This window comes from Pteropus medius, unplaced genomic scaffold (assembly GCF_902729225.1).
Source record: "Pteropus medius unplaced genomic scaffold, Ma_sr-lr_union100, whole genome shotgun sequence".
NCBI lineage: Eukaryota > Metazoa > Chordata > Mammalia > Chiroptera > Pteropodidae > Pteropus > Pteropus medius.
The window spans coordinates 1,315,301-1,342,323 of NW_024353905.1; the positions used below are offsets into that span (position 1 = coordinate 1,315,301).

Sequence of the window (27,023 nt, forward strand, 5' to 3'; positions counted from 1 at the left end):
TTTTGTGGTTTCATGTCTATATTTAAATCTTTAATACATTCTGAATTAATTTTTGTATATAGTGTAAGGAAGTGGTACAGTTTAATATTTTTGCATTTATCTGTCCACTTTTCCCATCACAAATTATTGAAGAAATTGTCTTTACCACATTTTATAATCTTGCCTTCTTTGTTGTAGATTAATTGATCATATAAGTACAGATTGATTTCTAGTCTGTCTTTTCTTTTCCATTGATCTATTTGTCTGTTTTCATGCCAGTATTATACTGTTTTAATTATTATATGTTTGTAGTATAGTTTAAAATCAGGGAGCATGATACCACCCACTTTGTTTTTTCTCAAGATTGCTTTGGCTATTCGAGGTCTTTCGTGTATCATATAAGTTGTAGGATTAGTTGCTCTATTTCTGAGAAGAATGCGATTAGTGTTTTAATAGGAATTACATTAAATCTGGATATTTTAACAATATTAATCCTTCTAACCTATGAATGTGTAATATTCTTCCATTTATTTGTGTCCTCTTTAATGTCTTATAGTTTTCAGAGTACAGGTCTTTCACCTCTTTGGTTAAATTTATTCCTAATTTTTTATTCTTTTGGATGCAATAGTAAATGAGACTGCTTTTTAAACTTTTTCCTTCTGATCATTCATTCTTAGTGTACAGAAAAGCAACAGATTTCTGTTTGTTTATTTTGTATCCTGCAACTTCACTGAATTCATTTATTAGTTCTAGAAGCTTTTTGTGTGTGTGTGTGGACTCTTTTAGGTTTTGTATATATAGTATGTCATCTGCAAATAGTGACAATTTTACTTCTTCCTTTTCAATTTGGATGCCTTTTATTTCTTTTTCTTCTCTTGTTGTGACTAGGACTTCCAATAATATGTTGAATAAAAGTGATGAGAGTGGGCAATTGTCTTGTTCTTGATCTTAAAGGAAAAGCTTCCAGCTTTTCGCCATTGAGTATGATATTAGCTGAAGATTTGTAATATGTAGTCTTTATTATGTTGAGATGTGTTTCATTTACACCCACTCCGTTTGAGAGTTTTTTTCATAAGAGGACATTTTTCTGTACCTATTGAAATTATCATATAATTTTTATCCTTTATTTGTTGATGTGATATATCATGTTGATTGATTTGTGGATGCTAAATCATTTTTGCATCCTTGGGATAAATCCCACTTGATCATGTTGTACAATTTTTTAAATGTATTGTTAAATTCAGTTTGCTAGTATTTTGTTGAGAATTTTTGCATATATGTTCATCAGAGATATTGGCCTGTAATTTCCTTTGTTTGTAATGTCTTTGATTTGGTATCAGGGTAGTTCTGGCTTTGTAGAATGAGTTTTGAAAGTTTCCTTCCTCTTTAATCTTTTAGAATAGTTTGAGAAAGATAGGTATTAATTCTTTAAATGTTTGGTATAAATACCTATGAAGCCGTCTGGTCTTGGACTTTTGTTTGTTGGGAATTTTTTGATTACTGCTTCAATTTTGTTGCTAGTAATTGGTCTGTTTAGATTTTCTATTTCTTCCTGATTCAGTCTTAGAAGGTTATATATTTCTAGAAATTTATCCATGTCTTTCCAGGTTGTCCTATTTGTTGGTATATAGTTGTTCACAGTATTGTTTAGTGATCCTTTGTATTTCTGTGGTGTTGGTTGTAACTTTTCCTCTTTAATTTATGATTTTATTTATTTGGCCTCTTTTTTCTTAATAAGCTTTGCTAAAGGTTTGTCAATTTTATTTATCTTTTCAAAAAACCAACTCAGTTTCATTCATCTTTTTTATTTTTCTAAAATCTGTGTTTCATTTTTTCTGCTCTGATTTATATTATTTCCTTACTTTTGTTTACCTTTTTTTTTGTTTCTTCTTCTTTTATAATTCCTTTAAGTGTGAAGTTATATTGTTTATTTTGGACTTTTATTGTTTGTTTCTTGAGGTAGGTTTGTATAGCTATGAACTTCCCTCTTATACATGCTTTTGCTGCATCCCATAAATTTTGAAATGTTATATTATCATTTTCGTTTGTCTCAAGGTAGTTTTAGATTTTCGGTTTGATTTCCTTTTTGATCCATTGGTTGTTTAGTAGCATGCTGTTTCATCTCAATGTGTTTGTGATTTTTTCTAATTTTCTTCCTGTAGTTAATTTCTAGTTTCATATCATCATGGTTGGAAAAGATGCTTGATATGATTTCAATCTTCTTGAGTTTACTGAGGCTTTTTTTTGTGACCTCATATGTGATCTATCCTGGAGAATATTCCCTGTACACTTGAAGAAAATATGTATTCTGCTGTTTTTTGATAAAATTTTCTGTAAATATCTATTAAGTTAATATGATATAATGTTATGTTTAAGGCCATTAGTTGCTTATTGATTTTCTGTCTGGATGATCTAACCATTGATGTAAGTGAAATATTAAAGTCTTCTACTATTATTTTATTTCCATCAATTTCTCTCTTTATGATATTAATATTTGCTTTATATATTTAGGTGCTCCTATATTGAGTGCACACATATTTATGATTCTTTTATTTTTGCTTTGGATTATCATTATGTGGTGCCCTTCTTTGTATTTTTTTTTTACAGTCTTTGTTTTAAAGTCTATTCAGTCTGAGATGCATATTGCTACACCAGCTTTCTTATTTTTATTTGCATGGGATATCTTTTTCCATCATTTTGCTTTCAGTCTGTGTATGTCTTTTGATATCAAGTGAACTTCTTGTTAGCAGTATATAGATGGGTCTTGTTTTCCAATCCATTCAGCCACCTTAAATCTTTGGATTAGAGCATTAGTCCGTTTACATTTAAAGTAATTATTGATAAGTATATATTTATTGCCTTTTTGTTAATCATGTTTTGGTCGTTTATGTAGTTCTCTGTGTTTTCTCTTGATCTCTTCCCTTGTGATTTGCTGGTTTTCTTTTGTGTTTTGTTCGTATTCCTTTTTATTTTTATGTATATTTTGTAGATTTATGGTTTGTAGTTACTATGAGGTTTTTATATATCATTCTCTATATATAGCAGTCTATTTTAAGCTGACAGGCAGTTAAGTTTGATGGTATTCTAAAAGCACTACATTTTTACTGCCCCTCCACACTTCATATCTTCGACATCATATTTTACATCTTTTTCTGTTGTGTATTGGCTAACTACTTATTGGGGTTATAGCTGAGTTTACTACTTTTGTCTTTTGACCTTTGTAGTAGCTTTTGACTGATTTGCTTTGTTTTTTAAATATTTGACTTTACTTGTGAGATTTTTTTCTTTCACATATTTTCTTATTTCTGGTTTATGGCTTTTTCTGTTTAAAGAAGACCCTTTAACATTTCTCATAAAGCTGTTTTAGTGGAGATAAACTCCTTTAGTTTTTCCTTGGCTGGGAGACTCTTTATCTCTCCTTCAAATATGAATGATAACCTTGCTTGTTAGAGTATTCTAGGTTGTATATTCCTTTCTTTGAGTGCTTTAAATATGTCCTGCCATTCTCTTCTGGTCTCTAAAGTTGCTGCTGAAAAATGAGCTGATAGCCTTTTGGCGTTTCCCTTGTATGTGACTAGTTTTCCTATTGCTGCCTTCAAGATTGTCTCTATCTTTAACTTTTGCCATTTTAATTACAATATGTGTTGATGTGGATCTTTTTGAGTTCATCTTTGGAACTCTCTGTGTTTCTTGGACCTGGATATCTGTTTCCTTCCCCATGTTAGGAAAGTTTTCAGCAATTATTACTTCTAATAAACTTCTGCTCCTTTCTCTCTTTTTCTCCTCTGGGATCCCTATAATGCTGTTTATGTACTTGATATTGTCCCAGAGGTCCCTTGAACTACCCTCATTTTTAAAATTCTTTTTTTTCTTTCATGTTGCTGTTCTGATTGGTTGATTTCCACTAATCTGTCTTCCAGGTCACTGGTCCATATTTCTGTATTAGCTAATTTGCTGTCAATTCTTTCTAGTGTACTTTTCATTTCAGTTATTGTATTGTTTAGCTCTGCTTGGTTCTTTATTATACTTTCTAACTCCTTGTTGAAGTTCTCTATGAGTTCCTCTATTTTACTCTCAAGTTTGGTGAATATTCTTATGATCATTTATTTTTTATTTTTATTTACTTATTTGAGTTTTTTTTTTAAATCAGGAAAATTACTTATCTCTGTTTCATTAGGGTTCCCCTTCCCCATGGGGATTTTTTTGATCCTTCACTTGAGAGATATTCTTTTGTCTTTTTATTTATTTGACTTATATGTTTGTTTATATGAATTAGTCAATATAATTGACTCTCCCAGTCTTGAAAAAGTGGCCTTGTGTAGAATCGACCTATGCGTAGGCTGTGTGTGCCAAGTGGTTTTGGCAGGCTAGTTGGAGCCAGGTGGCCCCTTACAGTATCTGGAACACTGGCTTACCAGGCTGTAGAGGCTCCAGGAGGGGAGACGAGATGTGTTTGATGATGCCATGTTGATCTTGCTTTCTCCTTCTGTTCAGAGACAAAAAAGGCTCCATGCGGTGGGGCTGAGAATACTCTAAAGCAAGCTTGCAGGTGGCCAGATACCTGGATAAAACTCCTGCCTGCCTTATTGAGGTGGAGGGGACATTAACAATGGTGCTCACCAACGCCTCCAATCCCAGAGAGTTCTCATAGATCCCAGAGAGCTCCTGTGGTTTCCTGGAATTCTCTATATGGTTTCTCTCCTGTTTGTTGTACAGAAGCTATTTAATCAGCTCTAATTTTTTTCTCATGATAAATTTCTCTCTATATATGTATATATTTCAGTGTTCTTGTGGGAGGGAGTGAGATCAGCATCCTCCTACACCACCACCATCTTGGACCTTCTCTGAGGTGCACATATTTAAAACAAACAATTTGATGATTTTTAACATAGGTAAATGTCATTATCACATTTAAGATAATGAACATATCTATCATACCCAATGTTTTTCATTTCCCTTTATAACCCTTCCTTCTGCTCTACGACACTATCCCAAAGTTTGCTAATTTATTTTTGTTATCATACATTAGTTTCTACTTTCTGGAGTTTTTAATCTGGCTTTTTCACTCATCACCAATATTTTGAGATTAATCCAAGTTATATTGTGTAGCAGTGATTTATTTCTACTATTGCTAAACACTAATCCATTGTATGGCTATATAACGATTTGTTTACCCCTTTACGTGTTGATGGATATTTAAGTTGTTTGCTGATTTTGGTTATTAAAAATAGAGCTGCTATGAACAAGTCTTTTTGTGGACATTTGTTTTTTATTTCTCTTGGATGAATACCAAGATTTGAATGGCTGGGTATATGGTAGGTGTATGTTTCACTTTCTATGAAACTACCAAACTGTTTATCAAAGTTGTTGTACCATTTTATATTTCCATCAGCAGTGTATGAGTATTCCATTTGTTCCACATTTTCACTGACATGTAGTATATTTAGTCTTCTTAATTTTAGACGTTCTAGTGGGTGTATAGTTGTATCTCACTGTGATTTTAATTTGCATTTCCCTAATAACTAGTGATATTACACATCTTTTTACTTGCTCATTTGCCATCTATATATCTCTTCTGGTAAAATATTTGTTCGAATATTTAGCTTATTTATAAAAACAACCTTTTTAATTTGAAATATAGACTCATAGGAAATTGCACGATATAATAGAAACAGGAGCTGTGTACTCTTTACCCAGCTTCCCATAATGATAATAGCTTGTATAAATATAATAGAATATCAAATATATTAGGATATTGACATTGGTAGAATTTATAGACCTTCAGATTTTAGCAGTTTTTATATGCACTCATTTGTATGTGCTTGTGTGTATAATTCTGTGCAATTTTATCATATGTATAGATTCATGAAACCACTACAACGATCAAGATACAGAATTCTCTCATTGCTGCAAAGGAACTCTTAGGTGCTAGTACTCCTTCATAGTCATACTTTCTTTCTTGCCATCATCCATAATCTCTGGAAAACACAAATATATTCATCATCTCTATAATTTTATCATTTCGAGAATGCTATATAAATAACACCATATAATATGTGACCTTATGAGACTGGCTTTTTTTACTTATCATAATGCCTTGAGATCCATCCTACTTATTTTTTTTTCTTTTTAATTCATCTGTATTTGGAACAACCTTTTGAAGCAGAATGTGGCTTGAACACTACCATCCCATTCACAAAGCTTGCTCTACTAACTTTCAAAAGGCTTTACGATAAGCCTGGGTGGGGTTATATTTTTGCTACTCTAAACAGTACTTTTCTTTGGAAAACAAACTCTAGGGATACTCCCCTCAGGTTGGTTCAGTATAACATACTAATTTCTAGAGACGATACATGCAGTGCATAACTACAGGGGATGGAAGGTTTAAAAAGATTCTAGCAGATGAACGTTTTAACCACTGTTTTTTTTTTTTTAACATCACGGTATATCTTAGCATACATCAGTGACAAAAGATTTGGTCTAATAAGGAATCCGTTTGATAGCTAGATACTGGAGGTCCACAGAGTTAACGTTGAGGTACACACATCCAACAAACCTCGATCTGTTAAAATAAGCCAACATGAAACCAGGAAGGAAAAACTGGCTCTGTTTTAGTGAGTAAGGTATCACAGTATCATGCACTTTGAAAGAAATCTTATCTTTCCTTTAAGTAGTTATCGTCATGCCATACAGATTTTAAAAATGTTAACAAAAATAAAAAAAAATCCTTGAAAATATATTATCAAAGGAAACGAAGGTCAAGTATCCTGCACGTGCACAGGCCGTTCTTCAGGCGGACCTTAGTCTACTTCTTCCATGTGCGACGTGTTGTCGTCCGCTTCCAGGGGCGGCATCTCTTCAATTACAGCAGCACTACTGTCATTAGCAGTGGCGTCTTCCTCTTCAATACCGAGACCCAGTTTGATCATCCTGTAGATCCTGTTCGCGTGGGTCTGGGGGTCTTCCAGACTGAAGCCGGACGACAGGAGCACAGTTTCATAGAGCAGGATGACCAGGTCCTTCACAGACTTGTTCTTGTCAGCCTCTGCCTTTTACCTCAAGGTCTCGATGATAGAATGGTCAGGGTTTATTTCCAGATGTTTCTTTGCTGCCATGTAACCCATTGTTGAATTGTCTCTTAGAGCTTGAGCCTTCATGATTCTTTCCATGTTTGCTGTCCATCCATATGTGCTTGTGACAATGCAGCATGGGGATGTCACCAATCAGTTTGACAAGACCATCTTTACTACTTTTTTCTCCAAGATGTCCTCATGATTTTGCAGAGGTTTTTAAACTTTGGTTTTTTTTCCCCCTCTTCCTGTTTTTTCTTCTCTTCTTCATCTTCTAGAAGCTCCAGCCCCTCTTTGGTGACCGACACTAACGTCTTGCCTTTAAACTCCTTCAGCTGCTGGACACAGTAGTCGTCAATAGGCTCAATCATATAGATCACTTCTAGGCCATACTCGTGCAGGCGCTCCACAAAGGCCAAGTTAGCTACCTGGTCCTTGGTCTCACCTGTGATGTAGTAGATGTGCTTCTGGTTTTCCTTCATTTTCATGCAGTAGTCCTTGAGGGAAACCATCTCATTGCCTGAAGCAGAGGTATAGTATTTTAACAGCTCCAAGAGCTTCTTCTGGTTTTGAGAATATTCATGTATTCCCAGCTTAATATTTTTCGAGAACTGCTTATAAAACTTTTTGTAATTCTCTTTATCTTATGCCAGTTCAGTGAAGAGTTCCAAGTATTTTTTGACAAAATTCTTTCTGATAACTTTCAAAATTTTGCTTTGTTGCAACATCTCCCAAGAAATGTTTAGCAGGAGATCTTCAGAGTCCATCACACCTCTGATGAAATTCAGATTCTCAGGTAATTGCTCCTCGCAGTTATCCATGATAAAAACTCTGAAGACGTACAACTTGATGTTTTTCTTTTTCTTTCTGTTTTCGAATAGGTCAAAGGGAGCACATCTTGGAACAAAAAGAAGAGTTCTGAATTCCAACTGTCTCTCAACTGAAAAATGCTTCACTGCCAAGTGGCCCTCTCAGTCATTGGTCAGGCTCTTGTAGAATTCCCTGAACTCCTCGTTGGTGATATCATCAGGATTTCTGGTCCAGACTGGCTTTGTCTTGTTCAGCTCTTCCTGGTTGATGTACTTCTCCTTGATCTTCTTCTTGTCACCGTCCTTCTTTTCTTCCTCCTCTTCATCAGAACCAACGTCTTCTATTTCAGGTTTGTCCTTGGACTCCTTTTCTTCTTTTTCTTTCTCTTCCTCTTTGTCTTCCTTTTCTTCAGTCTCATCATCACTGACTTCTTTATCGTGTTCCTTCTCCACAAAAAGAGTAATGGAGTAGCCAATAAATTGGGAGTGCTTCTTCACAATATCCTTTATCCTTCTCTCTTCCAGGTACTCGGTTTGGTCTTCTTTCAGATGCAGGATCACCTTTGTTCCACAAGCCATAAGTTCGCCTGTGTCAGTCCTAACCATGAACGACTCTCCTGCAGAAGATTCCTGGGCATACTGTTTGTCATCCTTATGTTTGGTGATCACTGTTACTTTTTCAGCAACCAGATAGACAGAGTAAAACCCAACACCAAACTGGCCCATCGTGGAGATGTATGCATCGGCCTGCAAAAGCTTCCATGAACGCTTTGGTCCCAGACATGGCCATAGTACCAAGGTTATTGATCAAATCGGCCTTGGTCATTCCAATCCCAGTGTCTACAATGGTGAGGGTCCAGTCTTGTTTGTTTAGAATGAGATTAATGTGCAACTCTTTTCCAGAGTCTAGCTTACTGGGATCTGTCAAGCTTTCATATCTGATTTTGTCCAGAGCGTCCGATGAATTTGAAATAAGCTCCCTCAGAAAGATCTTATTCGAGTAGAAAGTATTGATGATCAATGACATCAACTGGGCAATTTCTGCATGGAAGTCAAACGTCTCAACCTCCTCCTCCTTCATTGACTGGTCTTGGGTCTGGGTCTCCTCCAGCATCTTGGGTAAGGGACAGCACCGGTTCCACAATGAAACAGCACCAGGACACAGAAGCAACTCCCATTCTACTTATTCAGTATATGTGTAGTTCATTCCTTTTTTATTGCTGAGTAGCATTCTATTGTATGGATTTATCACAATTTGTTTATCAATGCGTTAATTGAAGCTGCTATAAACATTCATATATAGATTTTTGTATGGATGTGTTTTCACTCTGAGATAAATGCCCAGTATGATTGCTGGGTCATATGGTAAGTGTACGTTTAGATTTTTAAGACACTAGTAAATAATCTTTCCAGGGTGGCTGTAACATTTTGCATTACTATTATTAATGTGTGGGAGATCCAGTTTGTCTGCACAATTACTACTTTTTACTTTAACTACTCTATTGTGTGTATAGCCATATCTTATTCTTTTAATATTCATTAACCTAACCACATGATGTCACTTATTTGTGGGATATAAATCTAAAAGCAGGACAAACAAACAGACTCATGGACATGGACAATGAACTAGTGGTTACCAGAGGTAGATGGGGTCAACGGAGTAAAATATGTGGTAACAGAAAGAAATCTAGCTATGGGCAGTGAACACACAACACAATATATATATGTCTTACTGCTAAATTGTACACCTGAAACTTACTGGATTTTGTTAACCAATGTCACCATCATAAAAATAAATAAATAAAAAAAAATTTTCGGGGTTTTATATGGCTCCATATAAATTTTAGAATTATTTGTTCTAGCCCTCTGAAAAATGCCATTGGTATTTTGATAGGGATTGCATTGAATCTATAGATTGCTTTGGGTAGAATGGCCTTTTTAATAATGTTGATTTTCCTACCCATGAGCAGGGTATATGCTTCCATTTATTTGTATCTTCTTCAATTTCTTTTTTCAGTGACTTATAATTTTCTGAAAACAGGTCTTCTGTTTTCTTGGTTAATTTGATTCCCAGATATCTTATAGTTTTCTACACAATTGTAAATGGGATTGTTTTCTTAATTTCTCTTTCCAAAATATCATCATTGGTGTATAAAAATGCCACTGACTTCTGGATACTTACTTTGTAACCTATTACTTTACTGAATTCGTTAATCAGTTCTGACAGTTTTTTGGTGGAATCTTTAGGGTTCTCTATATATAGTATCATGTCATCAGCAAATAGTGAGAGCTTTACCTCTTCCTTTCCAATTCGAAAGCCTTTTATTTCTCTTTTTTGTCTTATTGCTGTGGCTAAGATTTCCAATACAATGTTGAAGAGGAGTGGTGAAAGTGGGCATCCTTGTCTTGTTCCTGATCTTAAGGAAAATGCTTTTAGATTTTCCCCATTGAGTATGATGTTAGCTGTAGGTTTGTCATACATGGCCTTTATTATGTTGAGGTATGTTCTCTCTATTCCTACTTTGTTGAGAGTTTTTATCATAAATGGATGCTGGATTTTGTCAAATGCTTTTTCTGCATTTATTGATATGATCATATGGATTTTATCTTTTGATTTGTTAACGTGGTTTATCACATTAATTGATTTGTGGATATTGTGCCAACCTTGCATCCCAGGAATAAATCCAACTTGATCGTGGTATATGATATTTTTAATGTATTGTTGAATTCGGTTTGCTAATATTTTGTTGAGTATTTTTACATCAATGTTCATAAGAGATATCGGACTATAGTTTTCTTTTTTTGTAATGTCTTTGCCTGGTTTTGGAATCAAGGTAATGGTGGCCTCATAAAAGGAGTTAGGGTGCCTTCCCTCTTCTTGAATTTTTTTAGACTAGTTTGAGAAGAATAAGTGATAATTCTTCTTTGAATGTTTGGTAAAATTCACCTATGAAGCCATCTGGTCCAGAACTTTTGTTTTTTGGGAGGTTTTTGATTACTGATTCTATTTCATTGGTGGTAATTGGTTGGTTCGGATTTTCTATTTCTTCTTGACTCAGTCTTTGGAGATTATATGTTTCTAGGAAAGTGTCCATTTCTTCCAGATTGTCCAATTTGTTGGTGTATAATTACTTGTAGTATTTTCTTATGATCCTTTGTATTTCTGTGGAGTCCGTGGTTATTTCTCCTCTTTCATTTCTGATTTTCTTTATTTGAGTTCTCTCTCTTTTTTCCTTGATGAGTCTGGCTAAGGGTCTGTCAATTTTGTTTATCCTTTCAAAGAACCAGCTCTTGGTTTCATTAATCTTTTGTATTGTTTTTCTAGACTCTATTTCATTTATTTCCTCTCTGATCGTTATTATTTCCTTCCTTCTATTCACTTTGGGCTTTGTTTACTGTTCTTTTCCTAGTTCTTTTAATTGTAAGGTTAGATTGTTTATTTGAGCTTTTTCTTGTTTCTTGAGGTAGCCCTGTATTGCTATGAATTTCCCTCTTAGGACTGCTTTCGCCGTGTCCCATAAATTTTGAGTTATCGTGTTTTCATTTTCATTTGTCTCTAGAAATCCTTTGATTTATTCCTTGATCTCATTGATCACCCATTCATTTTTTAGTAGCATGTTATTTAGCCTCTGTGTATGTGTATTTTCCAGTTTTTTTTCCTTGTAGTTGATTTCTATTCATACCATTGTGATCAGAGAAGACAGCTGATATGATTTCAATCTTAAATTTATTGAGACTTGATTTGTGTCCTAACATGTGGTCTATCCTTGAAAATGTTCCATATGCACTTGAGAAGAATGTATATTTTGCTGCTTTGGGGTAAAATGCTCTGAAAATATCTATTAAGTCCATCTGTTCTAGTGTATCTTTTAGGCTCATTGTTTTCTTGTTGATTCTTTGCCTGGAAAATCTGTCCCTTGGTGTCAATGGGATGTTAAAGTCTCCTTCTATGAATGTACTACTATTGATCTCTCTTTTTATGTTGATCAATAATTGCTTTATGTATGTAGGTGTTCCTATGTTGGGTGCATACATGTTTACTAGGGTTATGTCCTCTTGATTTATCAATCCCTTTGTTATTATGTAATAATCTCTTTTTTTATCTCTTATTACAGCCTTTGTTTTAAAGTTTATTTTATCTGATATAAGTATTGCTACCCCGACTTTTTTTTTTAAATTTCTGTTTGCATGAAATATCTTTTTCCATCCCTTTACTTTCAGTCTGTGATTGTTGTTTGATCTGAAGTGGGTCTCTTGTAGACAGCATATGCATGGAACTTGTTTTCTTATCCATTCGGTTACCCTATGTCTTTTGATTGGAGCATTTAATCCATTTACATTTAAAGCGATTACTGATAGGTACATTGTTACTGCTATTTTATTATTCATATTTGTTATTTCTATTTTCTTTTTTACCCCTTCTCTTTTCACAGAAGACTGTTTAACATTTCTTCTAATGTTGGCTTGTTTGTGATGAATTCCTTAAGCTTTTTTTCTGTCTGGGAAGCTCTTTATCTCACCTTCCATTTTAATAAAAAGCCTTGCTGGGTAAAGTATCCATGGTTGTAGATTCTTGTTTTTTATAACTTTGAATATTTCTTGCCATTCCCATCTGACCTGCAAAGTTTCCATTGAAAAATCTGCAGACATTCTTATGGGGGTACCCTTGTAAGTAACCAGCTTCCTTTCCCTTGCTGCTTTTAAAATTCTCTTCACCTTTGAACTTTGGCATTTTAATTATGATGTGTCTTGGTGTAGGTCTGTTTGAATTACTCTTGTTTGGAACTCTTTGTGCTTCCTAAACTTGTATGTCTAACTCCTTTGCCAGATTAGGGAAATTTTCTGTCATTATTTCTTCAAATAGAGTCTCAATCCCTTGCTCTCTCTCTTACTCTTCAGGTACTCTTATGATTTGGATATTTTTATGCTTCATGTTGTCCCAGAGGTCTCTTAAACTATCCTCATTTTTTAAAATTATCTTTTCTTTTTGTTGTTCTGATTGGGTGTATTCAGCTACCTTGTCTTTCAATTCGCTTATTTGATCTTCTGCTTTATCCAATCTACTGTTGAACCCTTCTAGTGTATTCTTCATTTCCATTATCGTATTCCTCATTTCTGTCTGGTTCTTTCTTATGGTTTCTATGTCATTTTTAATGCTCTCATTGTGCTCATCCATTCTCCTCATAAGTTTGTTGAGCATCCTTATAACCATTGTTTTGAACTCTGACTCTGGTAGGTTGCTTACGTCCATTTCATTTAGCTTATTTTCTGGAGTTTTCTCATTTGTGGCATGTTTCTTTGTTTTCTCATTTTATTAGCCACTCTGTGTTCTTTTCTATGTGTCAGGAATATTTGTTTCATCTCTCAGCCTTGGCCAGATGGCCTAATGTGGAAGGTGTTTTGTATGGTCTAGTGGTGCACTCTCGCTGATCCCTTGAGCTTTGGAGGTGACCTTTGTGTTTGTTGTGTGCGATCTTCTGTTATCACCAAGCCTTTATTGTTGTTAATAGATCAGTGGGTGGGATTAACGTTCAGGCTAATTGTGGGGATTGACTGCACCCTCAGGATAAAAGTTATTGTGTGTGGGCTGACCCCACTGAGTAAGATTTGCCCTAGCAGACTTGTGTGCTTGTTGCAATCACACTTTGTATGTATCACTACTGGAACTAGTCAGGAGTAGCTCCATTGTGGTCTGGTGCCAGCCTCCAGATACATTGGTTTTGTGGCCCCTTGGGAGGGTCTCTCCCATAGGCCAAGGTTAGCCACTGCTTTTGATTGCTCAGGGCTACCCGGTGGGCACTACAAAGTGATCCACAGATGGTTGCTGCCTATGCTGGATCTATAGGTAAGTGGAAGAGACAACGCTGTAGGCAGCAATTGGTTATCTCCCATCCCTGATCTATGGCAGTTTAGCAGAGGAACTAGTGCTCCTCAAGGCCTGATACTACCTATCAGTTGCCTGTAAGTCTTTGAAACTGGATGAGCTTCTGGGTGATATGTGTGTTGGGTGGCACAGGAACCCTGGGAGTCTCCTGGGTCTAGTGAGTAAATTTCTCCCTGCCATTGCAATGTCAGTTTACATGCCCACACTGTCTCTGTGGCTCACTGTACAAGTTTCCACTTGCAGCAAGGTCAACTGATGCTCATCCTGGGCCTAAATGCACTACCCCAGAGTAGGGGCAGCTGCCTATCAATGTGCAGTGGGCACTTTGTGTACTGGATGGGGCAGGAGCTCAGGGAGTTAAGGGCCATCAGGCCAATACATATCCCTGCAATTCCCTTAAGAGATATTGCAGCTCATACAGGATGTAGTGGTCTGTCCACTACTGTTTTTTTCGAAATGAGCTCACTGCGCTAACCAAGGTCTGTTGCCTGCGCTATCTGCTCAACCTCAGAGCCAAGCAGGGAACAAGAGGCTGCTTGTCAATGGGCTGTAGGCACTTTGTGGCTTAAGAGATGTGGTATCTCAAGGTGACAAGGTCTGTTCGGCCAATACAGCCTCATTTTTGCTGTAACTTCTGTGCCTGTGCATTCCCGCTGTAGACCCAGATCACAGTGAGACCAGCTTCCATCAGGAATGTTCCCACAGACCCCTGTGCTCCCCAGACACAATATTGCAACTCTTGCAGGCAGCAAAGTTCTGCCTGCCGTTAATTTCCATGCAGTGAGCCAAAATTTGTGATCAGGGGAGGGGAATGGCAGGTCTGTGTCAGTTCACTGTCAATGGGCCACCTGGGGCAATTTGTGGGTAGGATGGGGTGCGATATCAGAGAGACAATGGCAGTGAGATCAAAACAGCCTCAGTCTTGCTGGAAATTTGGTAACTGTTGTAAGTTCCTACAGATGACCTAGATCACAGCAAGACCAGATGCTGTCTGGGACTAGCCCACAGGTCCCCGACATCTGCCCAAATTTGTGTTGAGAACAGCGATCTGCCTGACCCTATCTCTGAAATGGGGCTCAGAGCACTGGCTGCTGTTGCTGGGATTAGAAACGCAGTTCACAAAGATGGCCGCCCTGCTGTGAATACTTGGCTCTTCATCACTGGCATCAGGGCTTGGCAGCCATCCAGGAACAACTTCTCCTGGCAGTCTGCAGGTTAGGTGGGGCAGGCTGATCCCCTCAGACCAAGGCTTCCTAATGGCTCTGTGGGAGGGGTTTGCACAAGCAAGCTGGCGTAGTCTGTAGGAGGTCCGAAATAAGGAACAATGGTGGCTGCCTTTCCAGCCCTCATTCTGACTTCAGGTAATGGAGACTTTTTCAGAATGAATCCCACGCGAGCCTCTGACCCACCATGTGTGTCTTGGATGAGTGTCTGCAGGTCAGAACGCCTTTGCATGGTTCCTTCAAAGGAATGTCTAGGGGCTCAGTCACCTTCCATCTCACCCAGATGGCTAGAATACCCTCTAGTTTCTACTGTCAGAATTATTGGGATCTCCTCTTCCCTGGGCTGGGACCCTGTGCTGGATAGCCCCCAGATGAGACCAGGACCCCCCTCTCCTTCAAAAGAGCCTCTGCAGCCTCGCTCTTCCTCATGATTGATGATACTCCACCACCTGTGGGTGCGGGTCCAGCCCGACTCACAACTTTGCCCCTCCTACCAGCTTCGATGTGGCTCCTTTATATTATCAGATGTAGGTGTTATGATCAGCTGGACTTTAGGTGATTCTCCACGTTGATTATTTTATAATTTGGTTGTAATTTCAATGTGGTCCTGGTAGGAGACAAACCCTGCTTTTACCTAGTCCAATATCTTCCCTTGATTCCCCTTCTCCTTTTTTCATTGACTCCAAAACCCATTCCCATCTAGTAACCCTCAAAATGTTCTCTGTATCTGTGAGTTTGTTTCTGTTTTTTTTTGTTGTTGTTGTTCACTTTGTTCTTTAGATTCCACATGTATGTAAAAATCATATGGCATTTGTCTTTTTCTGTCTTATTCCACTCAGTACAATACCCTGTAGTTCAGCATGAAATATCTTTTTCCATCCCTTTACTTTCCATCTCTGTGTGTCTTTTAATCTGAAGTGAGTTTCTCGTAGGCAGCTTATGTAAGGATCTTGTCTTCTCATCCATTCAGCCACCTTATCTTTTGATTGGAGCATTTAATTCTTTTTCATTTGAAGTACTTATCGATAGATACGTAGTTAATGTCATTCTTTTTTAATTTATATTTTATTTATATTTTAGATACATATTTTTTTATTTACATTTTAGATACATATGGTTTTCTTTTTAAAGAAATCAGTCCATCATTTCCTGTAGTACTGGGATGGTGGTAATGAACTCCTTTAGCTTTTTCTTGTCTGGGAAGCTCTTTATTTATCTTTTGATTCTAAATGATAGCTTTGTGGGGTAGAGTAATTTTGGTTGTAGGTTCTTGCTTTTCATCATTGAATATTTTGGGCCAATCCTTTCTGGCCTGCAAAGTTTCTATTGAGAAATCAGCTGCCAGTCTTGTGGGAGCTCCCTTGTAAGTAACTAACTGCTTTTCTCTTGCTGCTCAAGAGAATTCTCTCTTCGTATCTAACCTTTGCCATTTTAATTATGTGTCTTGGTGTGGGCTTGTTTGATTTCATCTTGTTTGGGACTCTCTGTGCTTCCTAGGCTTATATGTCCATTTACTTCTCTAGGTTAAGGAAGTTTTCAGTCATTATTTCTTCAAATAGGTTTTCAATTCCTTGTTCTCTCTCTTCTTCTTCTGGTATCTTATGATGCGAATGTTGGTACACTTGATGTTGTCCCAGAAGCCTCTTGAACTATTCTCTTTTATCTTGTTGCCACTGTGATTGAGTGTTCTCTGCTACCTTATTTTCTAAATTGCTGCTTCAATCCTCTGCTTCATCTAATCTACTGTGACTCCTCCTAAGGTACGCTTCATTTCAGCGTACCTTTATTTATGTATTCTTTATTTATGATCTTTTTTTCTTTATTTATGATCTTTTCTAAAAGCTTTCTGTCTCCATTTTTATGTTTTATATCTTGTTGTTAAAGTTATCACTGAGTTATCTACTCTTCCCCTAAGATCATTGAGCATCCTTATAACCAATGTTTTGAAGTCTGCATCTGGTAGATTGTTTGTCTCCATTTTTTTGAGTTCTTTCTCTGAAGCTTTGTTCTGTTCTTTCTATTGGGACATTTTTCTTTACCTCCCCAATTTGGCCACCTCCCTTGTGTGGTTCTATGTATTAGGTAGGACTGCTATGTTTCTCAGTCTTAGTAGAGTGGCTTTATGTAGTAGATGTCCTGTGAGTCTCAGTGGCATATTCTTCCCTGGTCACCTGAGTGAGGTGCTCAAGGTGTGTCCCTTGTGTGAGTTGTGTTTGCCCTGCTAGTGTTGGTTGCTGTTTGCATGTCTGTGGGAGGGACTGACCCTCGGGCTGAATGGTGGTGAGGACTAGCTAGTAATTACTAGCTAATGGAGGAGCTGTTGTGCAAGAGCTGACCCTATGGAACAGGATTAGCTTTAGCAGGGCTCTGTCGCCTTCCCAGTCTGCCCTTTGGATGTGTTGTTCTTAGATGTGGCTCAGGGTTTTGCTCCAGCTCAGACTGAAGCCAGCTAGGGTGTGCAGGCCAGGGCCTCCTGGGAGGGTTCCTACTACAGGCCAAGTTCAGCCTTAGCCTGTACCCTGCCTGTGACCACCTGGCATGAACCACCAAGCAGTCTGTAGATGATCCCCACCCATATTGGGCTTGGATGTCCCTTGAGTGGTCAAGCTGCAAATAGAGGCTTGCTGCTGCTAGTGCAGAGCTTGAGGCTGCTCAGCAAGGTGTATAGGGCACACTGAGGCCAAATGCCACTTGTTCGGGTTTTGTGAACCTTTGATAAATTTTGGGAAAAGCATTAGCCAAGACAAATCATTTGTATGGAAAATTTACTGGAAGCAGCTTGGGCGATCCTGCAAGTTGGGTGTGGCAGGGTCTCAGGATATGGCCAGGACAGGGCGACCAGTGTTAGCTAGGTTGATGGAGGCTCAGGATGGTGGCCTCCTGCCTCTGCACACCAGGAGTGGGGAAGGCCTAACAAAGAAACAGTGGATTCTGCCTACACTTCTGTCTGGGAGTAAGCTTCCCCTCCAGTCCTTGCCCTTAATCCAGACAATTCAGTTCCTTCCTGTATGTCCCTGGCTCTTTTCAAGCTGCTGCTCTAGTATTTGAGCTCAGAGCGAGTGAGTCCATCAGCAAAGAAGTCTGTGCACAGGCCCCTTAAGAGTAATGTTTGCGACTCCAGTGGCCCTCCATCTCAGCCACAATCTTCACTGGTTTTTACATCCAGCTTCTGTAGGGATTTCTCTAGCCAGCACTGGACTCCTGGGATGGGAAGCCTGGTATGGGGCTGGGACCCCTCGCTCCTCTTGGGGGAACCTCCACAGCTGAGATATCTTTCCTGACTCTCAACAGCCACACGTAGGTGAGATCAGCCCTTTCTGTGTTTCCTCCTCTCCTACCAGTCTCAAAGTGGCCTCTTCTGTGTGTCCACTATTGTAGAACTTCTATTAAGCTAGACTATGTTATCTGGACATAAAAGGGGTCTGTCTGCTCATGTGCATCTAAGCCAAAGAGATATGTGCAGGTTTTGCAGCAAAGAAAGTAAGGTTTATTAGAGGGTTGCAAGTCCTGGAGACACCAGCCAACTATCACTCAAAGGCCTGGCTCTCCAGGTGTCTTGTAAGTATAGATTATATAGGGAAAAATCCGTAGTCATGGAAACTAAGAAGTTGGGGTCATCGGTGCTACTGATTGGAGGATTGGAGAGGGATGAGGTAATTGATCATTGTTTCTGGTTCTGGAATTAGCTATGGCGCCATCCTGTATGGTCCCTTGGCTGGTAGGTTGTTGTTCTGCTTCAGTGGACCTAGGGCTGAAGTCCAAATGAAACCTATTGTCATAATTATAGACCTGAGGCTCAGTTAATCTTATGTTCTTAGGCTTAATGATTAAAGGAGCAGGCGTACAGAGCATAAGGATAAGGAAAAAAATCAGATGAATCACAATGCCATTATTTGGAGAAAACCAGCTTGAATCAGAGAAAAGAAACTATATTAAAGAAATGAAGTTTGTGTGTGGTTACAACTTCAGGTGACTCCCAATGATGGCTGTTCTTTAGTTTAGTTGTAATTTTTATGTGGCTGTGAGAGGAGGCAAGCACAGCGTTCACTTATTCTGCTATCTTGACTGGAACCAGATGGGGCTTTGTAATTTGTAGTATATAGATCTTTTACCTCATGGTTAAATTTATTCCTAAATATTTTATTGCTACCGATGCTATTATAAACGGGATTGTTTTCTTTATTTCTATTTCAGATATTTCATTCTTAGTGTACAGAAATGAAACAGATTTTTGCATATTGATTTTGTATCTTGCATGTTTATTGAATTAATTTATTAAGTATAATAGTTTTTTGGTGGTGTGTATAGGATTTTCTATACATAGTACCATTTTGTTAGCAACAGACAATTTTACTTCTTTCTTTCCAATTTGGAGGATTTTTTTTCCCTTGCCTAACTCTTCTGCTCAGACCTTCCAGTACTGTGTTGAATAGAAGTGGTGAGAGTGGATACCCTTGCCTTATTCCTGATCATAGAGGGAAAGCTTTCAACCTTTCATTCTAGAATAAGATATTGGCTGTGGGTTTGTCATATATGACCTTTATTATGGTATGCTCCTTCTATACCAAATTTTTTGAGGATTTTTATCATAAGGCATGTTGAATTTTGTCAAATGCTTTTTATGCATCTGTGGAGATAATTATATAATTTTTGTCTTTTATCGTATTAATGAGGCGTATCACACTTGTTGATTTGCACATATTGAATCAAACTTGCATCCCAGGATGTATTTCTCTTGATCATAATGAATGATAATTTTTATGTGGTATTAAATTTGATAACTAGTATTTTACTGTAAAATTTTGTATCTCTATGAGAGATATTAACCTGTAGTTTTCTTATAATATCTCTATTTGGTTTTGATATCAGAATAATGCTGGCTTCTTTTAAGTTTTTTGATATAATTTGAGAAAAATTGGCATTAATTCTTCTTTAAATGTTTGGTAGAAATCATCCGTGAATCCATCTAGTCCCTGGCTTTTCTTTGTTGAGAGGTTGTTCATTACTGATTCAATCTCTGTACTTGTTATTGGTTTGTTTAGATTTTCTAATTCTTTATGATTTAGACTTTATAGATTATATGACTTTAGGTATTTATCTATTTATTTTAGGTTGTCCAATTTGTTGACATATAATTTTTCATAGTAGTCTATCATGATCCTTTGTATGTCTATGGTATCAGTTTAATATCTCCTCTTTCACTTATAATTTTATTTATATAGGTCTCCTGTCTCTCTTTTTTTTGGTAAATCTAGTTAAAAGATTGTCACTTTGTTTATTTTTCAAAAAACAATTCTTAGTGTTGTTCATCTTTTCTGTTTTTTCCCCCCTTGGTTTATTTCTTCTTTGCTATTTGCTATCTCCTTTCTTTTGCTAAATTTAGGGTAAGTTCTTGTTTTTCTAGTTCCTTGAGGTGTAAAATTAGGTAGTTTGTTTGAGATCTTTCTTTTTCCTTAATTTAGGCATTTATCACTATAATTTTCTCTCTTTGCACTGCTTTTTGCTACATCCCATATGTTTTGGTAAGTCGTATTTTCATTTTTGTTTGTTTCGAGACTTTTTTTGATTTTTCTTTTGATTTCATCTTTGACCAATTGTACAGTAGTGTGTTGCTAAATTTCCATGTATTTATAAAATTTTTAAATTATCTCTTGTTATTGATTTGTAATTTCTTACCATTATGGTCAGAAAAGATACTTGGTATGACTTCAGTCTTTTAAAATTTGCCGAGATTTGTTTTGTGAACTAATGTATAATCATTCCAGAGATTATTTCTTGTGGGCTTAAAAAGAATGTGCATTCTGCTGCTGTTGAGTGGAATGTTTTATATTTATCTGTTAAGGTCCATTTGGTCTAAAGTATAGTTCAAGTCCAGTATTTTCTTATTGATATTCTGGGTAAAGTATTCTTAGTTTGTAGTTTTCTCCTCCCCAACACTTTGAATATATCAGCCCATTCTTTCTTGCCCTGCAAGGTCTCTGCAGTATATAGTTGGGTCTCTTTATTTATTTTTTTAAAATCTATTTAGCCACTCTCTCACTTTGATTGGAGAATTCCATCTATATTTAGAGTGATTATGATTAGGTAAACCCTTATTCTTGCCATCTTGTTAATTGTTTTCTGGCTTTTTTATTGCCTTTATTCCCTTTTTCCTTCTTGCTATCTTCCTTTATGAATTGAAGATTTGTGTAGTGGTGTACTTTTATTCCCTTCTCTTTATCTTGTGTGTATCTACTATTGATTTTTTTAAAGTGGTTATTCTGAGGCTTACTTGAAACATCTTACAATAGTCTGTTATAAGCTAATAATCTTTATCTCTGATTGCATAGAAAACCTCAATCAATCTTTTATATTTTCCCCACCCATTTTATGTTTTTGTATCACAATCTACATCTTTTTATGTTGTGTCTTCTTTATCTGATTATTGCAGTTATAGTCATTTTTAATACATTTGTTCTTTAAATTTTATCCTAGGATTAAGTGTTTAACACACCACCGTATTACAATATTAGAATATTCTGAATTTGTCTAATTTGTCTACATACTTAACTTTACCAGTGTGTTCTATATTTTCATGTTTTTATGTTACTAGTTAGCATCCTTTCATTTCATCTTGAAGAATGCCTTTTTTGCATTTTTTTGTAAGGGAAGTCTAGTGGAGATGAACCCCTTCAGCTTTTGTTTGTTAAGGAAAGTTTATTTCACCTTTATTTCTGAAGTACAACTTTTCTGGGTAAAGTATTCTTGGCTGGCAGTTTTTCTCCCCAGCACTTTGAATATATCAGCCCATTTTCTCCTGCCCTGCAAGGCCTCTGCTTAGTAGTTGCCTGATAACCTTATGGGTTCCATTATATGAGAGGAAATTTTTTCTCTTGCTGCTTTAAAATTTCTCTCTTCATCTTTGATTTGAGACAGTTTTATTATAATGTGTCTTGGGACAATAATTTGGGAGTGAAATTTTAGGGTGACTTATTAGCTTTATGAATGTGGATGTCCAAATTTCTTCCCAAGTTAACAAAGTTCTTTGACATTATTTCTTTAAATAAACTTTCTATTCTTTTCTACTTCTCTTTTTCTTCTAGGGCTCCAATAATATGTCTGGAAAGATTTCTTCTTTTCTTTTTGCTCCTCTGATTGGATTTCAAGTAATGTGTTTTTATGCTCACTGATTCTTTCTTCTGCTTGGTGTAGTCTAATGTTGAAGCTCTCTGTTGAATTATTCATTTCGGTCATTTTATTCTTTAGCTATAAAATTTCAGTTTTTTTTTCTTTTTTTTTTTTTGATTTCTATCTCTTTGTTGAACTTTTCATTTTCTTATATTCTTTCCTGGCTCCAATAACTGTTCCATTCCAGTTCCTTTGTGGTAGGCATCTAAGCATACCTTTTTAAACAATATTTTAATCTTTGTCGGACAACTTGCATTTCCATTCCTTGGGGGGCTAGTTACTAGGAATTTTACTGTTTTTTTTTTTTTTTTTTTTTTAGAGTCATGTTCCCTAATTCTTCATGGTTTCTGTGGCATTTCGTAAATGTCTGCATACTTAAAGAAGCAGTAACCTCTTCAGACATTATGGACTGACTTGGCAAAGAAAGACTTTCACTTGTGGGTGGATCCATACTATAGTGTGCTAAGAACCTAGGTCTGGTGAGGCACCAAATGCAGAGATGTGTGGTGGTATCAGGTCTGGGGGGTGTGATATATCATTGGCTCAGGCCACAGAGGTTCACAACATCAACAACCACATGGTACTTGGAAAGTGCTGTGAGTTTCACATTGTCTGCAAGAGCTGTTGGGTTTTGCAGCAGCACTTCCAGGTCAAGTGGTAAGGAGCAGAGCAGGCAGTGGTGGTAGCTGGAACTGGTGGTGTGCACATACTCACCTGCAGAGACCAGATATATAGGGCAACAATGCCCAATGTAGTGGCATGAGCCATTTGCAGCCATACACATAGTAGTTTGTACTATGGCATCAGTAAGGGCCAGGACCAACTTAGGGCACACTGGCAGTAGAGGCTGGTATTGGGATTCAGGTTAGGGGTTTGCAGGTGCAAGGCTGGAGCAGCTAGCTATAGGTGAGCCAAGTGGCACAGGCCAGTGACAGGAGACAGATCCAGATCTGGGCCTACAATTATGGAGGTACTGGCTGTTGGCATGCTCTCCAATGGCTGCATAAGTTATTTCCTTATGCCAATGCAGCTTTGCTCTCATCTACCTGCTTTGTGTTGTTATGATCAAATATGTTACTATATATAAATATATCTAACGATGCAAATTTGCACACACATACACACATGTATGTTTGTATACAAATATATGCTCTATCACCTTTTATCTACTTTTATGCAATTAAAAAAATTAGTTTAAAAGGAGGTGTGAGAGATATGCATTTATATTGTCTTTTATAATTATTCAGTTACTATTATGATAATCATTCTCTTTTTTTGTGTATTTGAATGACTGTGATCACTTTCTTTCAACCTGAAGAACTTCCTGTTAGTATTTTTTTGTAGGGCAGTTCTGCTAGCAATAAATTTCTCAGTTTTTGTTTATTTGGGAATATCTTTATTTTTCATTCATTTATGAAAGATATTTTTTCTGGATATGAGATTCTTGGTTTACAGTTTTTTCTTTCAGCATTTCAAACATGTCATTCAATGGCACTGGCCTTTATTTTTTCTGATAAGATGTCAGCTGTTAACCTTAATGTTGTTCCCCTGTATGTGATGAGTATTTTACTTGCTTTTAAAAAATGTTATTTTAGTCATTGTCTTCCAACAATTTTAATATGATTTGTTTGGGTGCAAATTTCTGTGTTAATTCTACTTGGATTTTTGTTGAATTTATCAAAATCATAGATTAATGCATTTTATCAAATTTGGGGATTTTTCAGACACTATTTTTTGTAATATTTTTTTTCTGCTCCTTTCTGTCTTCTCTCCTTGTACTCCCATTATGCATATGTTGGTGCATTTAATGATGTACATGTTCTATGAGGCTCTGTACATTTTTCTTCATTCTTTTTCACCTCTGATTTTCAAATTGCATAATCTCTATTAACCTGTTTTCTAATTCACTGATTCTTTTTTTTCTCTTCAGTTCAGGTCTGTTATTAATGCTCTGTGGTGAATTTTTTTAGTTACTGTAATTTTTAATCTCTTAAAATTCTATTTGGTTGTTTAAAAAATAACTTCTATTTATTGATATTCTCTATGTATGAAGCAATGTCATCATAGTTTCCTTTATTTCTTTTAGTATGGTTTCCTTTAATATTTTGAACAGTTTTAAAAAATTAATATTTTTTATAGTGAACAGTTTTGTAATGACTACTTTGAAGTTTTCAACCCTGACAACTGAGACCTCCCAAATTGGTTTCTGTTGCTCATTCCCCCTACCCCCTTAAATAAGCTAAATTTTTCTGTTTCTTTTCATGTCTCATACTTTTTTTTGAAGATTGAACATATTATGTAACATATTTTAGCATCTCTGTATACCAGTTCCTTTCTCTGTTTAGGCTTCTTTTGGTTTGCTTATTTGTTTAGTGACTTGCCTAGACTATTTATCGCAATCTGTTTTCTCCCCAGTGTGATGCCTCTGATATCAGTCCTTAGAGCAGGGGTCCCCAATCCCCAGGCCATGGACCAGTACTAGTCTATGGCCTGTTAGGAGCCAGACTACACAGCAGGAGGTGAGTGGTGAGTGAGAAAAGGAAGCTTTGTCTGTATTTGTAGCCACACCTAGCACTAGCTCCACGGCCTCAGCTCCACCTCAGATCATTAGGCATTGGATTTTCATAGGAACAGTGGTCTCTGATGCCAAAAAGGTTGGGGACCGCTGCCTTAGAGTGTTCAGTGTTGGTCACACACGGTCACCTTGGGATGACAGAGCTTTAGGCAGGGTTCTTTTAGACTATATCTTTCCCTTATTTCTCTTAAGCTGTATGCTTCCATTGATATTACAGCTGTTAGTCTTTACTAATTTCAGCTGATTACTCTGTTGTGTGCAATAATGCCCTATGACATAAATTGCCATAGTCTGATTCAATTATATTTAGGCGGAAATAGTTTCTGAGGCCAGACTTTGAGGTTTTCTCTGACCCCAGGAGGCCTCTTCCTGTCTCTTTCCCTTGTTCTCTCTGGTATATGACCTATGATTTAACTTGTTGTTCCCATAGGGCTATCAGTCTCCTCCTAATTGTCCATCACCAAAATCTATCGTTATAAGAATGTGTTTAAACTTCAAGTAAAGTCAGTTCTTAGGGACTGCTTTTTCCCCTGGGCAAAAGCTCTGAGCCACTGCTCCAGGCGCTTGGCTGGAGTGGTATCCTCTGGCCTTTTCAGATTATCTCTCCTGGTGTGGAGTCTACATAATATGAGCAAGCTAGAGTGAGGCCAGTTTGGGTCTTAGATTCTTGATGTGTTGTGAGTGAGGTAGAGCCTTTTCACCATGAGTTGGAGTTGACTAAAGGAAGGGACTCACCAGGAATTCAGCCTCTGCAATTCAGTATTGAAGCAAGTGTGAAATGCTGGCAGCCTTCCCCTCTTGATCAGGAGCTATGAAGAGAGAGATCACTCTTTTTTCACCACATTCTCCTATTGTAGAGCTTCTGTCAAGCTGAGTTGAGAGGGATGAGGCAGGGAACAGGTTATGGTCCAAGTGCTACAGATTCTCATTGTTCTTATGGGGTTTTGGTAGATTTTCTTTCTTTCTTTTTCTAATTAAATTTATTGGGATAACATTGGTTAACACAATTATAAAATTTTCAGGTGTACATTATAATTTGACATCTGTATATTCTATTGTGTGTTTACCACCCAAAGTCCAGTTCCCTTCAGCTACCATATATTTGATCCCCTTTGCCCACTTCACACTCGCCCTATACCCCTATATTTGACCTCCTTTACCTCATCTACCTCCTCCCTCTTCCATCATCCCCTACCCTCTGATAACCACTAGTCTATAGTCCATGTCCCTGAGCCCTGTTTGTTTGTCCTGTTCCTTTGTTGTTTTTAGGTTTATATCCCCCATATAAGTGATATGTAATTTTCAACTTTTTCTGTCTGGGTTATTTCGCTTAGCATAATTATCTTGAGGTCCATCCATGTTGTTGCAAATGGCTGTATTTTATCTCTTCTTATGACTGAGTAATATTATTCAATTGTATATATGCACCACAGCTTCTTTATCCAATCATCTATTGTAGGACAGCTTCTTTATCCAATCATCTATTGTAGGACAGCTTCTTTATCCAATCATCTATTGTAGGACACTTCCAATCATCTATTGTAGGACACTTCATCTATTTCGCTTAGCATAATTATCTTGAGGTCCATCCATGTTGTTGCAAATGGCTGTATTTCATCTCTTCTTATGACTGAGTAATATTCAATTGTATATATGCACCACAGCTTCTTTATCCAATCATCTATTGTAGGATACTTCAGTTGCTTCCATGTCCTGGCCACTGTGAATAATGCTGCTATGAACATCGGTGTGCAAATATCTTTATGGATATGATTTTTTAAGTCGTTGGGGTAAATACCCAGTAGAAGGATTGCTGGATCATATGGTAGATCAATTCTTAGTTTTTTGAGGAAACTCTATACTGCTTTCCATAGTGGCTGCAGCAATTTGCAGTCCCATCAACAGTGTATGAGAGTTCCTTTTTCTCCGCATCCTCTCCAGCATTTGTTATCCCCTGTCCTATTGATTATAGCCATTCTAATAGGTGTGAGATGGTATCTCATTGTGGTTTTGAGTTGCATTTCGCTAATAGCTAGCGATGTTGGGCATCTCTTTCAAATATTTGTTGGCCATTTGTATGTCCTCTAGGGAGAAGTGTCTGTTCAGGTCCTCTGCCCATTTTTTGATTGGATCATTTGTTTTTTTGTTGTTATTGAGTCCTATGAGTTCTTTGTATATTTTGAATATTAGGTCTTTATCGGAGGTGTTGCTTGCAAATATATTTTCCCATTTGGATGGTTGTCTCTTAACCTTGTTGACGATTTCTTTTCCTGAGTAGAAGCTTTTTAGTTTGATGTAGTCCCATTTGTTTGTTGT

The 27,023-nt window shown here is 37.0% G+C and overlaps 1 pseudogene; it reads right to left on the minus strand.

Annotated features, from left to right (window-relative positions):
* Nucleotides 1–6,779: 6,779 nt before the first annotated feature.
* LOC120593528 (heat shock protein HSP 90-alpha-like) lies at nt 6,780–9,024 on the minus strand (annotated as a pseudogene).
* Nucleotides 9,025–27,023: the final 17,999 nt, after the last annotated feature.